The sequence below is a fragment of the Melospiza melodia genome, chromosome 5, assembly GCF_035770615.1.
Source record: "Melospiza melodia melodia isolate bMelMel2 chromosome 5, bMelMel2.pri, whole genome shotgun sequence".
NCBI lineage: Eukaryota > Metazoa > Chordata > Aves > Passeriformes > Passerellidae > Melospiza > Melospiza melodia.
The window spans coordinates 88,760,140-88,777,732 of NC_086198.1; positions in this window are offsets into that span (position 1 = coordinate 88,760,140).

Consider the following 17,593-nt stretch of genomic DNA (forward strand, 5'->3'; position numbering starts at 1 on the left):
TGATATGCACCTATGATAGCATCTCCAGCAATGCCATCCCACCCACCTGAAGATATGGTTCTGCAGAAGTGAGATGAATTTCTACAGAAAATCTTTCATATCTTTACTGTTTATATAATTGAGTGTGCTTACAAGACTGGCTTGAAATGTATGCTTGATTCCTAGATTTAGTGCACCTCAGCTAAACATGCTGTCTGTGGGATTAAACAATATTTAGCTCGGTTGGTTAGTGAATGGTGCTCGTAACACCAAGCTGGAGGGTTTGATCCCCACGTGCCCCATTTCACTTTACAGTGGGACTGGATGATACCAACTGAGAGTATTCTGTGATTCTGTAATTGAGAAGAAATTAAATGCTGGCTCAGTAAACAGGCAAAATCCTGTGACGTGAAAATAATTTAACATGAGTTTGCCAGAGATTTCATGGGCTTTCACAGAGAGACTTTCATGGCTTTATTTTGTTAAACAGCCTAAAAAGATAATCTGACAAACTAACCTATTTGCCTCATATTTGCAGAAATGAATGAATTTGTTACAAACAGAATTAACAGAAAATAAACCTGCACGTATGAATGAAAAATGAGTGAAGAACATAGACAAACCAAAAAGTCCCAGAAAAACATTAGTGAACACGGGAACACCTCCTGACAAAAACAGGCTTATTGAACCTGACACTAAATGTAGAAAGCAAACAAATGTGCTCAAAGATAAAGAAGGTGTTAGAGAAGTGCTTAGCAGTACACTGGCTTTTGAAACTTTAACTGCACAGTGTGAGACTGGAAGACCAAATTATAGCAAAACGAGCATACAAAACAACCAATACTTCTGTCTGTGAGGAGTATTTGTGAAGCCACATTTTAAAGAGCTATTTGAGTGGGAACACTACAATAAGGCTACTACTGGCTTCATAAATGAATTAAAACTGATTTTTACAGTACCACCAAAAAAAGGACACTATTGGCTGTAATTTTTTTAAAAAATCTTAGGCTGCATTTAGTTTTTTGGGTTTTTTTTTTTTTTTCAATTAAAAGATAGATTTCTATTGCTACCCAAATTTTAGTTCCACAGACTGTTGAAAGATAATGGAAGAAACAGATTTATCAACTGTATTTGGAATCATGCACTTTTTCACAGATTCTTATTCAATTAAGATAGGGAAAAATTATCTTAATTCCTACATATTAATTCTAATGAAGAAACTGATACAGCTTAACAGCAAGACTTAGATATGGCATAAAATTTTATTTTTCCCTCTGGTCAAATGGTTAATGTCCAGCATTATTAAGGGAACCTTAGACAATTGAAATGTAAAGCAATATTGTATCCTTTTCCCTTAATTCTAGAAATTAGTAAATATAAAAGATTTAAGACACTCTTAGAAAAGAAAATCTCAAGAATATGAATTTATACATGAATATTAAATCAAGACATTAATTTGTACATGCTTTGGTATAGGCTGTAAAGCTCCAGTGCTTCTGAAAGCTCTATATATTTATCACATTCAGCCACCATTTGGGAATATCTCCTGAAATGAAGACTTCTGAGATACAGCTTTTAGAGAGAACATAAATGTCAATACTGGAGTGCTCTGGGAGAACAGACTGACCTTGACTTAGAGCATTGCTTACTTAAACACAGATTTTTTTTTTCCTGGCTGGCTGTTCAGATGAGGTTTTCAGACCTCATCTTGTAGTTGCAATCTTGCAGTGCCTTTGCAGAGCAACTTGGTTCAGATTTATTTTGTTTAGAGAGAAAAATAATGTGAAGGCTTTCTCCTGCCATTTTATGCTCTGCTAAAATTTACATAATAAAGCTAATAGTTAGACAGTACCAGTGGCATGAAATTTAGTACTTCAAACTCAGAAACACACACAAGAGTAGAGCAGAGCCACAGAATTCAAATATGCTTTCTTATGTCTGTTTTGTAATATCCCAATTATACTAGAAATTATGCAGTATAGTAATAATGCTTGTAATATACACTCCAAATCTTTCTTTGTCCTGCTTTCCAGGCAAACATATGTTTCCTTGTGTTTCTTTCAACACATTTTAAAAAATATGTAAGGTGTTTTATGTAGTCCAGTTGAGAAGTTTCTAGAGAATACCAAAGAATAACAAACATTTAGAAAAACAATTTAAGATTATATATGACACATATTCACCCCTTGAATTATGTGTTTCAATATCTATTACAACATCAAGATATAGATGGTTTGCCCAGGTAACTAATTAACAAAAAAAAAGCTTTCACAACTCAAAGTCAGAATTATGTGATTATTTACATGCACTTTTAAATTTTCACAATTTTTTTCCATACTGGTAGTGAATAATTCACATTTTAGAAGCACAAGCATTATACAACAGTCCCGCAGAAAATAAGTCAGAACTAATATGCACATAAAAAGATCAAACCTGAGCTTTCAGATGTTTCACAGAATATTTTTCCTTGAAACTGAGCTGCTTTTAAAGTTCAGAGTTTCATGAAAGGCAATCTTTGGCTAAAATCAATGTACCAGCAAGATAAAAGATTCAACAATATGACTGCACTGATCAAAGCTTTTCAAAAGAATAATCCACTCCTTTAAAACCACATCCCAGGCAAGAAGTCCTTGTTGACTTGTACCAAAGGTAGAAAGGCTGAAACTCTGTAAATCCACAAGAAACACAGCACTTACATTTTACTACATTGGGTGCTTTAGAAGTGACAATGACTCGACAAAAAGTAAGTTATTTTATATACACTGAAAAAAACCCAGGCAATAATAAGTACAGCTAGTAGTAAAAATAACTTAAGGAAACAGGGCTGTTGCTAAGTCCTGTGCATAAATTCCACAGCCTTCTGCTGTTCTAGAAAAAACTTCAACTAAGTAGGTTGATATGCTTACTTGTGAGAAAGAAACGTTTGCCCCTTTCTTGAGTTGCAAAAACACAAAGGTGACATGAAACTGCAGGAAAAGTGGGATGGTGAAACACCTCATTTAAACCCATACGCTATAAAGAGCAGAAAAGAAGGCAGAGGATGACTGGTAAAAGTGCTGCAATTTTTGTGTGAATATTTTTACTACCCTTGTATTTACCTCAGAGGTCAGTAGCAACTCACACTTCATCATCTCATAAGTTCTTCTGGGATCCGCAGGAGATAATGGGGTGGCATCGACTCCTTTCATTTTGGAATCTATACCTAAGAAACCTCATCAGAATTAACATTAATTAACCTCTTTGTCACGAGGGTCAGTTATGAGAAGAAAAATTAAATTATAAAATTTACAAAAAGAGAAACACTGATTCCTATAACTGGTAAACAAAAGAATCAAGGGATATTTGAATAGAAATATTCGAAAACTTTGCTACTTCTAATTAAGACATCTAATGATTTAGAGAGCTAAATTACTTTTACCTTCAGAGGTCTACTTTTCAGAATCTGAAGTGGAACAACTCCCTTCCTTGCATGCTGCAGTTGGTCCCACTGGAGTTCTCCTCCAGTGTAGGGGGGGTGGAAACATCCCAGCTTTCTCCTGTTCCTGCCTGAAAGGGCCAGGCTGGCTATGCTCTTCAGGGGCTAGTCCTTCAGGAGTTAGCAAGCCAAAGATTTTCATGCCTGATGAAAAAAAATGTGAGGAAGAGGAAGGGGATATCATCCTCAGACTGCAAAACAAAAGTTTTATCCGTACCAACTTGGTGAACTCATGGGAGCTACTAAATCAAAACAATATTGGCTAATGTTTGTGTATCTTGGACAGACCAAACAGCTAGCTCTAGAAGGACTTCAAAAACATCATTACAGAATGGATTACATTCACATCTCCTCAGCGATGGATAAATGAAAAGCAGACAGACTATATTAGGAAATATTGCTTGATGATTTGATCTAAAGAACATCTTGACTCTGCTCCCAACCAGTCAAGCAGTGTCAGGAACTGCAGGTAAGAGAAGTCAGAAGCCCGTCCTCAGCATCAGGAATCATTCTGTATTGCAGGGTAAGCCCAAGTCTTAGGAAAGTCCATACCTATAATTTGAATTCACTGACATATTACCTGCTTGTAGTGTCATTAATACATGTATTTAAATACTGGCCATATTGTATGATGGCTGGAGAAATCCTACAACTTTCCCTCAGCATGTCATTTTAATATTAATTCAATATTAAAGGTTCAGGGTTTAGATCAAAGTTCTGAGGCATTTCAACAGCACTGACATCAGACATTCCTAGATTTGCTCACTGCTTCTCCAGGGCCTATTAGTAGCAGACAAGAATGTGATGAATACGTGAATAGTTCCTCCAACCAGCTTACAAACTCATAAACAACCCATCTCAATGATTTTTAAAAGGAAAAAAAAAATCCCAAACCATTGATTTTAAAGTATATTGGCATTGCTTGTTCCAGGAGAATGAATGACAGCTTTCTGAGAGCAATACCATTGTGCTTTTGTTGTTTTCCACTTTATTTTTCCCTAGCAACCTGATAATACGTAATCTTGAGACCAGAAGGGGCATTCACAGTTCTAGCCACAGGTTATTTGTAGGAAACAGCAAAATTGTACAATGAAAAGCATTTGAAGAAATCTGAGATTTTATTCATGCAACCCACAATGAAAAAGAAAACCTAACAGTGATTTAAAAATTCAGTATTTTTATCAAGTTTAGAAAGGGCTTAATTAGAAACATTTGAAGACCCATTCTTAGAGTGTTATCTGTGTAAGACAAAGCCTTCTTTCAAATGGACTTACCAGCACAGCCTGTGCTCCTTTCAGTTTACAAAAACATAGTAATCCCTCACAGTTATTAGTACTCATTCATTTTCTGCTCTACACTCGTATCTTGCATACTTTATATTAAGAAGGATCAAAAATGTACAGATTTAGTGATGTGATCAGGGAATGAATCCGTTGATTTATGTCTCTGAACTCTCCTATGAAGGCAAAGGCTTACACAAGATGTTACAGAACAAGGGGCTAAAATATTTTAGAAACTGATCAACAATCAGTGCACTGCTCAGTCATCACTCTGAGGGCCTTCATTCCAACATCTCCTACCTCCTCAAAGAACATTCCAACTTTCTTCAACTTCTGCTAAAGCTTCAGCATATGGCAAAGAAATATTCAGCAAGCCAAATGAACTGAGAATTTCTGTATATCTCAGAGGTTACAACATGCTCCAAACTAGAAAATCTGGCAGTCTGGATGCTAAGAGAAAGCAAAAGGACACTCCCTGACTTTTGCAATAAAGCAGCTATAGGGACATTTCTGATTGAGAAAATGAACTCATGGGAGGAGGCAATTGATAGAATAAAATATCCAGGCATTGGATATCTTGGACAGGCTCACTTGAGATTTTATCTCTAGAGCACAAAGTTGGAAAGAATATCAACTGTGCAATGGTATTCCCTAAGTAAGGATTCACTTAGAACTTCCCTGGTTTATTAGGGAAGAAAAACGTGAGAGAAAGTTTCCTTTGCCACCATTGTTTATTTCTGCTTTCCCAGATTCCAGTCAATGTACTGTGGTTTACTCGAGCTTTCAATGTGTAGTAACAGGGAAAAAAATAATCAGCAGTCTAAGAAATAATGAAGGCAAGTAAACTGATAAAAATATTTCGTAAAAACAAAGTATATCGAGTTTAACTGAAGAAAAACTGAAAAAAAAAATCTCACAAAATGCAAACATGTTTGAAACTTGGGACATTTATACATCATTGACACTGTTTCAAGATTTAATTTTTCATTAATAACTATAAATTGAAAACATTACGATGCACTGTTTTGAACCAAACATGCAAATATTTGATTTTAAATTTTTTATATTTTAATATTTTTAGACTTGGAAAGAAGATATTTTTAAAACATATCCTCTAACAACAGGTTTTTATTGCAACCATTTTTCCTTTCTTTCTCCTTGGGATGAACTACCATACTTTTTGTTTCTTCTCTCACAACACTTTTGAGGAGGCCTAATTTTTTCAGCCTACTGGGATTTTAAATAATCCCCCTGTGAGATTATCAAAAAGCCCACAGTCCTGCTCTGTGGAGACTGCATGTGGATTCATTCTTAAGCAGTGCTTATCATATATTTCTCCCACCCCAAAAATAAAGGCTGCCAATCCTGTTTTGATCAGATAAGCGCTTATTGTACTTTATTGCATTTTTGCCTGAAGGTTTTGTTTCATCATATCTCAAAGAAAGCCTTCTGTTGTTAGCAGCTCATAATTAATAAATTTATTCCTATGCTGAAAAATGTAAAGGACTTCTATTATTTCAACTATATTATATTGCCTATTTTTCAGCTCTGAATAATATAAATTATTCAATTTATGGAGTTCCTCTTTTGAAAAAGCTCAATTATGATGTGGTATTCATTTCTAATCCCCATCCAAAAATGCAGACTTGAACCCACTTTGGGTGGGATTTCTTTTTAATATAAATTATTAGCATTGCTTATGCTGAAGTATATATCGTGTCTACGAAGTTTTGTATGTTGAATTAATTCATCTCAAGATTTCTTTCTATGTAATTTTACTGTGTCTTTTTATCTCTGCCTCATACATATTTAGTGTTCCTGAAGAAATTTAAGCACTTTGGTCTTGGAGAATAAAGACTGGTTTAGATGTTGTTTTCCTTTCACTCATCAAATTACATCCTATTTTCCTTCTTATGGGTTTTGCTATCAAAACTTTCCATCAAAACTTAAATTTTACACTACAAGATGGGAAATGGAAACTTCAGTAAACACTGTTTAAATAAAGAATTTTTTTTAATTAGTTTAGTTCTGAAAAAAAAAAAAAAAGATAAAAAACCCCATAATGTTCAACAAAGCCCAGTCTAATGCATACATTTTAAACTTTTTATACAGGCAACAGTGGGGAAAATAGCAACCTGTGGAAATTCCAGGTAATATACAATTAATTCATTCAACATGTAATGCTTTTATACACAGAGATGATTTAGATCCATGATTCAGCATTTCTGATATTACAAATCTGTATCAAACTGATAGGTTTTTTTCTGTTTTGTAAACATTTTTTAAAGGCAGCATGACAGTGAAACATTGTTAAGCATATGCAGAGTGATAAGAGTGCTCTCATCACATTACTTCAAGCTGCTATGGTTTATCACTTTGCCTCAGAAAGCTTGCAAAATAGAGCAAATCAAATCTATTTTTAAATGCCTGTCTACCTCTAATTTGTTCCACAATTCTGGGCAAAATTCTTCTTGACATGTTGTATTGCAAGATTGCAGGCATGGTGCCAAAGACAAAAAATAATACGTATGGCCGGCGGCACTTTGTGGTGGACAGTCAGGACCTTCTAGGTGAAATTAAAAGGGAACAGTTTTCATATTATTGATCTGACCTGTCCAAATTCAAAATATACACTACATTAAAGACTTCATTCTTCAAATAATGGTATTATTGAGACGCCAGTCTATCTAGTGTGTGTCCATGTGAACCTCAGATGTTAAATTTAGCTTGACAAAAAAGTAAGAATAATCCTGTCAGGGTAGAACTTTTTTTTCCATGCAGGAAAACAGAAAACCTACCTAAGATCAAAGATTTATATGCAGCTTGGTGAGGAAAAAAAAAAGTAAAAAAAGCATCACCATATACATCCTTATACTGTTAATTTCTACACTGAAATTCAATTAATATTTTATCCTCTATCAATATGGGTGTAAAAGCTCTTTAAATCAATTTCTTAAGAACATTTAAATAGTTAGGAGGAGGTCAACAAGGACACAGAGCAGACTCCTTACAGCAGTGCATGCTGACAGGATGAGAGATCAGGAAGAATGAAGAAAGAGAGAGCATGATTGGATAGAAGGAAAAGCTTTGTGAACTGGAGACTGGTTACAATGCAAAACAGAGTGGTGGAAAAGGCTGCCCAGAAAACCAGCACTGGACGTTTCCATGACCCAAGTGGATTAAACCCTAAATGACCTAATCTGACTTCACAGGCAGCCCTGCTCATGCCACAGCCCTCCTGAGAAGACTTCAATGTTGAATTTTCCTGTAATCCTATGAAGTTTTTGGACACAGTCACTGTCTTTGAAGAATTCTAGAATACGGCCTCAAATTGATCATAGACTATGTGTATGTTCTCAGCAATCTTGTTTTCATTAAAAACTCCTAATCGATAGAAATGCACAAGAAATCACATTTTAGTTGAGAACCCTTTGTGGCCTCTGGGAAGCAAAATATTTTTCAGGGATATGATTTATCTTCACACTGTCAACCTCATTCACAAAAGTATACCAATTAGGATTAAATACCTAATTGAATGCCAGTACCAGAGGCTTTTCTCACTGCTATGCTCCCTAACAGTGTTCTTGTGCAAGACCCTGGCAGAAGCACTGCTGGACAAATCAAATCTCATCAAGAGGCAAACAAGTCAGAATCTGGTGACTGCACTGTAAGTCCAAGTTATTTAAGGATCTGGTAAAAAAACTGGTAAAAATATCTGGTTGCTTATATTTTCTAACACAAATGCAAACCACTTTTAAAACAGGTGTTATGCTTGGAAAGTCCTTATGTATGAAGAAAACGTACAAAGATGTGCAACCAAGTAGAAAAGTAATAAGTGATAAAAAAACAAAGAAAAATTGAGAGCATTTCAAATGGCTAGACAAAAAAAGTGCTAGATGTAATAAAGAGAACAAAGAATAAGTTATTAAACAGAAAAAATGACCACAAATGGAGTAGAATAACAAAAAAGCCAACACAACATTCTGGCCATCAAAGGACTTGAAGTCCACCATACTCCACCTCCACCAAGATGGACACACGCACATCAGACTGAAATCTGTGCCCTTAGGACCCAGAAAGGCAGCGGCAGCATGAGCCCAACACCAGGACTCAACAAGTCTACATGCAACTTAACTGGATTGCCATTACTTAGACTTTTCCATTCCACCTCTTTATTTTTGCAATAATTATATGTGGACTAATAATAATCACTTGAGTAGTTCGATTATACAAATTTTAAATTCTAGGTTTTATGTATGTAAGTTTCCTTTTTGCCTCCAACATGATTTTGAGCACAATGTTTTGTATGAGTATCTGTAGAGTTCTTAGTAGTGGTAAAACCAAAAGGAGCTAAGTTATTCTGCATGCAAAGCAAATTCAGTTCAATTTATTGCAATACCTCTGAATCAGAGATAAAAGAACATATCCCACTTGAAGGAATAGTTTTGTTCCTCCAATTCCTCTGCAGATAAATGTGATTTTATGCAGCTGACCTCCAATGTTTCTGCAATGGGATTGTGGTTGCTATGATGCACATGGCATTTTAACTTGCTGGGAAAAGGAGCCAGCATATCGCTACACGGTCATTCATCCAGGTCTTCATCACTATACTAGGGAGAATTCTGTCAGTTACTAGAAATAACATGTAACCCATTGCTGTATTGTATGATTGTGAAAAGAGATTAGTCTACATATGACTAATGGTGTCATCAAAGAAAATGAACCATGATAAATAACAAATACTATAGAAGCTTTTTGTTTTGGAGTATGAATGTGATTTGAATAAAATATAACTTGCATGTAGCCATTTTTCAACAGTGAAATGATAATCAAGAGGAATAATATATAGCTCCTAACTTCAAATATTTTTTTCCTTTTTCTTTAACCATTAACTGAGGAAGTTTACAGTCGCTTGAACTTATGACTTAATTTGCTGCACTGAAGTTCTACTTAACATTGCTTCTGTGATAGGCAAGAAACACATATTTTTCCACTAATATTTAAGACAGAATTTAATGCACAGAATTTTCTAGGAACAGCTGAAATGTCAGTGGAAAACAGTCATGAAATCCACACCAAAGACATCAATCCACAAACTAGGAGATGACAACTCTCTATAAATCCGGCAGACTTTTGGCGAAAAGGTCTCTGAAGATGTCTCATGTGAAGCATGACAAGAGCAGGTGGTTTTAGATGCAAACACAGCTTATACCTGGTCTCAATAAAAAAATTTAATCTGAATTTTGCTTTCACTCCTATCTCAAGTACTAGCATTTTTTTAAATATCCACATTTATTTAAAAGGAAAGTAATTTGAAAAGTTAAGATCTCCTCTGAGGATGTCATTCCCAGCAAAGGGAAATTCATAATGAATGTTCATTAATGTTCTTTATCAGTTCATTAAAGCTGCTTGTGCACTATGTTTATGAACATCTTTGATAAACATTTGGATTTGTTGTGCATGAACTGCTGATGAATAGTCATTAAACTGTCCCTAAGTTTATTCATTATGAGTGCTTATTAATTTCTCATGAATTATTATAAAATCCAAGCTGCTCTAGCAGTCATCTATAAAAAAGAACGATTATTCACAGTATGTATTACTTATTAGAAATAAATTAAAAATATAACCTTATTTCAAAATACTAATGCAAAGAAAATATTCTTTGTTCTGGCAGTAACTTTATCAAATCTAAAGCAATTTCAGAGAAAACTATTGGAAATTATGTTATAATTTGGGGACATACTTTCACTTATGAATCATCTGACAGCCAAATTGGATCTATATTGCTGCAGAGTAGCACTTACTTCTTGAATATGAGTTGAAAGATATCCAGATCTTACATATACTGCTAATATTAAGGCAATACTTTCTGCTGGCAGTATAGGTAGCTAACACACTCTTTACAGATATATCTTAACTAAATGTTAAGTAACATAAAAACTTGTACTCCAAAAAAAGGCAAACATCACAACTACAGAAACCTACACATCTTTCATTTTTCTTGTCCTATGCATAGCTCTGATTACCCAGTCACATTTTTACTTATGAAATTCCATAGCCTTCAGGTTCAAGTGATTCTTTATTAGCTTGGCTATAGGACAGATCAGAAATTTCTGAATTAGATTTGTAAAATTCAGATTACATGCTAGTAATAATTTAGGAGGCCTTGCTATCTCTATGCTACGATAGAAACACCAGTGCTTAGCATCTGGATAGCTTAGATATAGAAAAATTAAAGCAAGGCAGGTCTACACTCTAGTTAGCCATCTGGAGTCATATCCATTGCACTCACACACTTTAAAAATCTATTCTTAATGGATTTTTTAATTATTAAGCAAACTATTAATATTTAAGATTTGTCCAAGTTTTGATTAATAAAACTTGATGTGATAATTTTGGGGTTAAACTAGTTATTGGAATAGAGAGAATTTTTCACAAGTATCAGAAACTTAAACCTTCTGTTTCTATTCAAGGAAAAAAAAAGTAAAGAAAACAGAGCCCAACAGTCACAACAATTGCTTCAATTGGAAAAAAAACTCATGCATGCTGTCATGATAAATGTGATAGAAGGTTAAAAAGAGGCTAGCAAATGCTAAACATTGTCATACAGAGTAGTTTCAGAAAAACTAGACAGATGCAAAAGAGAAGAATTCCAGGAGAAAGAACACAATCACCTTAAAAGGCTCACAGTACAAAGAGTTAATGTGGTTTTGTTTTAAAAAGCTCAAGTTTGACAGAAATCCCTGTAACAAAATTCAAACTGAGATGAGATCCTTTGGGCCTCATCATCAGTATATTAGTTTCACAGTATGGTATCTCCACAGACTTCAATCAAAGCTCGTAATCTCCAGCAATACATTTGTATAAGCATACACTGTCTGCACTAATAAATATTCAGCCATTAAGTAACATCATTGTTTTCTATTTCCCAGTGGACTCCTCAGAGGTAATTTAAAACAAATTAGACAGAAAACATGAACTTATTTCTCCTTTATAAAAATGGTAGGTAGTACTCCTTTCCTTGCTTTATGTACCTGATTTATTCACATGGGAAGGACAAATAGCATTACCAGCTTTTCCTCTACTGAGGCCCATTGAGGGCCACACATCTCAAATCTGATGCATAGAATGTCTGTTAATCACACAGACATTCAAAATCACTTGTAAATAAGAACATCCATTCCAATCGCAGTAGATTTCCATTAATGTTAGTGAGAAGAAAATCTATATTGGGGAGAATCCAATCTAATTACTTCTCTTTCCTTTATCTTCTCTTTTGTAGCATTTTAAAATTACCTTCTTGCTTCTTACTAGAGCCACAATTTTATTCTCTATTTTCCCCACACAGTTATTTCACCCCCTTTCACTTCTTTTCCAAAACCTAAACCATAAAGAAACTCAGTGTTTTGTTTGCATTCACTCCTTCAAATGATGCAAGAATAAGCTTTAATTAAATACTGCAATAATTAATATTCTAACACTAAGTCCACACTAGCAAATTTAGGTGGGCATATGAAAAAAAAACCAGTAAGTTTATCAGATTCCAGTACTCCTGTCTCACAGGGAGCTTGCAAGCCCCTCATGAAGGGGGCAACCTCAGCTCACACCTTCTCCCAGTAATATAATGAAACAAAAGGACTATTAGAGTCCTTTTACTGAAAATTCAGTACAAATGTCAAGTACATTTATGTGAGTACAGATTTAAAAAGTTGAAACTGCAGGTAGCAAAATCTCCTCTAGTGATCTAAAATTTTTATACCATTTTTCTGTCTAAGGGACAATGCAAAAATAAAAAATGGGCATTTAAATTTTTGAAGCAAGAGCTGTGTTAATGAAATAAAATAATACATCAAAAGGCACTAGGAGCAAATGCCACTTAATTTAATAATTAAGCCCTTTTTTCATTAATTATCTAAGAGTAATCAAAAATGATAATTTTTGCCTTTTCATACATAAGGAAGTCATTCAAGGAATAAGACTGATTGAGGAAGACTACCTCAGATTCTTTTTCTGGAATAAGCTAATTTGATAAGTATCATTTGGAAGAGCAAATCATTAAAATGCACACATGAGGAAGTGGTAGCTGTACATTGAAGTACAAAAAATACATAAGCAATCAGAAAATTTATGAGGAAATCTTTATTTAACAATTAACGATAGAACGGATAGAAACATCAGTCAGTCCTTTCACACATTGGTTCTTTTTTACCTGTATTAGAAAGTAATCTTTGCCTTACTTTCTATTTACATGGTTAAAAACAGAAAGGTAGATTTTGCACATTGATCCAACACGTGCAAAATGCTTTTTTTGGTGTGCTGAGGGGTTTTTCCAAAGACTAGACTTACTGGCATGAGGGGGTTTTGTTTGACAGAGAATGGAAACCAGAAGAGTTGCAACACCTTCCATACTACTTTTTGTTAAGCATTCCTCAAATTCTGGTGAAATGTAAGTTATTTCCTTCTCCATGCTCTAATACTCCACCCTGACGAACACTGTGCCCTACACATATTCTAAATCGTGCAATGCTAAACTGAATTTTAGAAGGAAGGACTGCTAGGAGATGTAGATTCCCCAGCCGAGGGGATTCTAGAATTCTAGAAGTAATGAAGCCTTGAGAGTTCAGAGATGGGTATCTTGGTGAAAAGCATTGGTTATAATGCCTTGGCCATTAAGAGACACCTACTTGAGACCAGAGCTAAGGAGAAGAGCAATGCTGTGTCTCTTTACTCTCCCTGACACCATTTAAAAATATCTAAAGCTCCACATCTACTCACCCTTCTTGCCCTCTGCTCTGGAGTCCATAAAACATAATAGCTGTATATAAGAATTTGCACAGACAAAGAACCATTTTTGACCTCAGATTGCAGTTATCTCTACACTTAATAACAAATTTAGGTAATGTCCAGTTTGAAATTAGCTTTTCAATGCTCACCTTCAAATTTCCGAAGTATTCTGCGGAAGAGTGAATTACAGTTTTGGCCTCATCCCAGCAACTGACAGCAGGGAAATATCCAGAAAATTATCTAGGTGGTAGAAATTATAATTCTTTTGTTTTGGTTTTTTCCCCCTTTCTGAGATAAATATTATCAGAGTGACCAAAGGCAGATAACATCATCTGCACCAGCAAGAATATGAATTCAGACACTGCGGTAACTTTAGAAAAACTGTTGAATCACCTCAGACAACAGGTCAACCAGCTGACACAAGAATACACCATAGCTGAAGGCTAACCTCCATCTCAAATATAAGTGGATTCATGCACAGTGAGTGAAGTCTCCCTTTTGCCCCTCATCCTCAGCACTACTTTGATTGATGAAAAAATATAACTCTGAACTCAGATCACCTTAGTTCTTGAGGACTGAATTAATTTGCATAAAACCTATCAAATCAATAGGCTTATGAGATGGTACTTTAAAATTTGTATCTTTTAAGGTTTAACCAGTAAGACTTTTTTTCTTTACTAATTGTTCATTAAAATGAAACACTGAGCACTCCTCAAACTCCACACTGTCCAACTGAGAATTTGTCAGCTGTATATTCAATCACCTCAGTTCTTTGTAACCTCCCAGTTTTTGATAAAATTAAAATCCCTGATGCATATTATAACAGTAAAAATATTAATTACACATCTCCAGACTTAAGTGAGATTTTCAAGTCACTCCTTATTCAACTAGATATTATTTTATTAAGCTAGGAGAAGATTTTTGGTAGAATGCTCTTCTCTTTGGGACCAAATCTTTCTGCTGATGCCAAAGGTTTATGCAGATCTAGAAGCACTCGGCAGGAAAGAAAGACCATTACAGAACTTATCCCTTCAGAAATCTTCTTGGAGGTTCAGAAATGCCTTTGGAAGTTAGGAACCCAAATTCCATTTTAAAAAATGAATGAACTTCTAAAGCCTAGAGCTTTACTAAATCTTCTTTTAAAAAGTAAAGAACAGACACTGAGGCTTTTTGAAAATGTTGCTCTTTAAGCCTCTAAACTCATCTGTCTCTAATGACTGTAACAACTGGGCACACATTAGTGCACCCTCAACACTAAAAATGTTAAGTTAAAAAAGACATTTTTTTATTAAACTATGAGTCATAGAGACAGAGAGACAAAGTAATAAGCACAAGGTCATCCTGTATCTGAACTCAGAACCAAAACTGTATCATTCAGGTTCGTGGCTCTCATCTCAGCCAGTAACCCATCCTACATTGTAAAATAAATGTAAACTCCTATTTCCATCCAAACAGAGGCTTATGTATTAAAAAATCCAATGGATTCCTAACAATTGATACACCCTTTACATTACAGACTGTTATGGTTTTGGGTTTTTTTGGGGGGGGGTGTTGTTTTTTGGTTTTGTTTTTGTTTTTTGGGGGTTTTTTGCCACTCAGGTATTATTAGCCAAACTGATTTCTACTTTCTATTCTATAAAAGCATGTGAGTTTCAAACATCAGGTTTGTGTCCCCACCCTCAAAAAAATCTGGCCTGATAATGCCATAGGACAAGCACAAATGAGTAAGAACCACTTTTTTCTTAGGTACTGAAACCCTCAGATTAATACAAGCTTCCCTCTTTCATGCCCTGCATTTAAACCAAAAACCTCTTGCTTTATAGATCAAGAAGGAAAATATGACATTATTTCTGTTTTGATGTTCTTTACTGAGGTGCCAGATGTGATAGTGGATTTGCTGATGTGGACTGAACTAGGGTTCCTAGAACAGCCATGCCAAATACTGGAGTCAGATCAGGCCATATTATTATGAAATCCTGCACCAGAAGGATTTTCTGCTTTCTGTCCCACCCTCAGCATCCTGTTCTCCTGTTCACAAACCTGTGTGCTCCCATTATGTACAGCCTGTTACACATTCCTTGAGAGACCCTCAGTTCTGTACCCAGCTTGTATTTGAGTTATGGCTGCTTGCTTCATTTATCCCAAATATTTCTGGTTTGTTTGTTCAAAATCAGGCTGTGGCCAGTTAAACTGAGTGCTGGAAGAATCACACAGTTTCATAGAAGGTGCCATCTTCACAGAGGTCACCACAGAGCCTTTAAAGGATCTCTAAACCTGGAAAAAAACACCACTGTTGAGTTACAGCCTTCAAAACTCTACAGTCAGATCATGTATCTTTGAGAAATAATCACACATCTCACACTGATCCTTCACACTGCTGTGGTGCTACAGAATGGATGAAAGAACACCTCTGGTTATATTTTTTCTTAGTCCATTTGATGCAAGCACAGATGTTTGCAATTACAAACCTGAAAATGTCACATGGGATAAGCATTCCTTCATCCCAGCATAAAGGAATACACATTTATTTTCTTCAACTGAATCTACACTGAAATACAAGGCTTTTCTCAGTCTGTGTCAAATTTTAAATCAGTTTTAGAGAATGGTGTATTTATGATACTGGTACCAGTTCCTAGACCTACTGAGAGTAATGTTAAGTATGTTTGAGAGGCCAAATATAATTTCTAAGCCAGTACTTTCCATGTCTGTCATTTCCTCTCACATGCACTCTTGGATGTGTCACTTTCAGGCTTTTCAGGTTCAGTATTTTTTTCCAAATACTATTAAGTCCCAGTGAAAGTTGCCTAACATGTCCTTAGTCTTTTTGAGCTTCCAGTTTCCACTTTTGCAAGAAAATGACACAGACATTTAGCGAACAAAAACATGGATGTTCACTAAGACTACAGATATGGCAAAAATGAAAATCTGTGTATTTATTTCTTTAACGCAGAGGATTTAATTTAGGGGATTCAGTTGTATCTTAAATTTATAAGCACAAAATGTCACAATGTTTCGTGCAGAGCACTTAACAGAAACTGCAATTTGGTCATAGAATCACAGGATGTTAAGGGGTTGGAATGGACCTTAAAGATCATCCAATCCCAAGCCCCCTGCCACAGGCAGGGACAACTTCCTTTCAACCAGTTTGCTCTTATCCAACCTGGCTTTTCACAATGCCAAGGCTGGAGCATCCCCCTCCCTGGTGCCACCAAAAACCAGGAAATAAATTCTCCAACCAGTTTCTTAGGTTAGAAAGCTGACAGACAGTGCTGAGGTAAATGGCGGTCACAGATCCCCCTACCAGAATCACCTTCTACCCACTTGGATCTGATTTCACAATTATTATGTTGATTTTATTAGTTTTTTCTTTATCTTGGGAGTCCTGCCAAATACTCTTGTTGTCTATAAATTCTGCATTCTTTGTGTCCATTATCTATGGGCATCCTTCTTCCCAAGCTATGTTAACTTCCTCCCACCAGGTCTGCGATCTCTGAAGCATGTCAAGCCTTAAACTTTAATTTGTTTTTCTAACATATGGATAAGCTTAGATCTTGCTTGCTAGCTACTATCTGTTTCACAGATTAAATCTCCCTTCTTGCTGATTAGGTCCCAACATTTTCCTCCACTGCTGCATAGACTCCTTTTGAAATAAATATAACCTGTTCAGTAGCAATGAGCAACTTGTTCCAGTGTCTACCTATCCTCACAGTAAAAAATTTCTTCCTAGTATCTAACCTAATTTTCCCTTCTTTCAATTTTGTATCCATTACTCCTTGTCCTATTACGGTATTTTCTGACAAATAGTCCCTCTCCAGCTCCCCTGTAGACCAGAAACCAATACAAACAATCCTTTGTTTTCCACTGGAATTTAAGGTAAAGAGATGTTTCTTTCCTATTTTTTTCCTGCAGTTGATAAAGTATAATTAATCATATTATTTCTAAGTTTTCATCAAAGTGCACTTGTAGATTTGAGTTCCCTTATTTGCTGACTTGTGACAGCCTGCATGTCTGAGCCTTAAGCCTTTCTCTTATTCTGCAAGTCTTCTACCACTTTTTAGCATAATTTATGGTA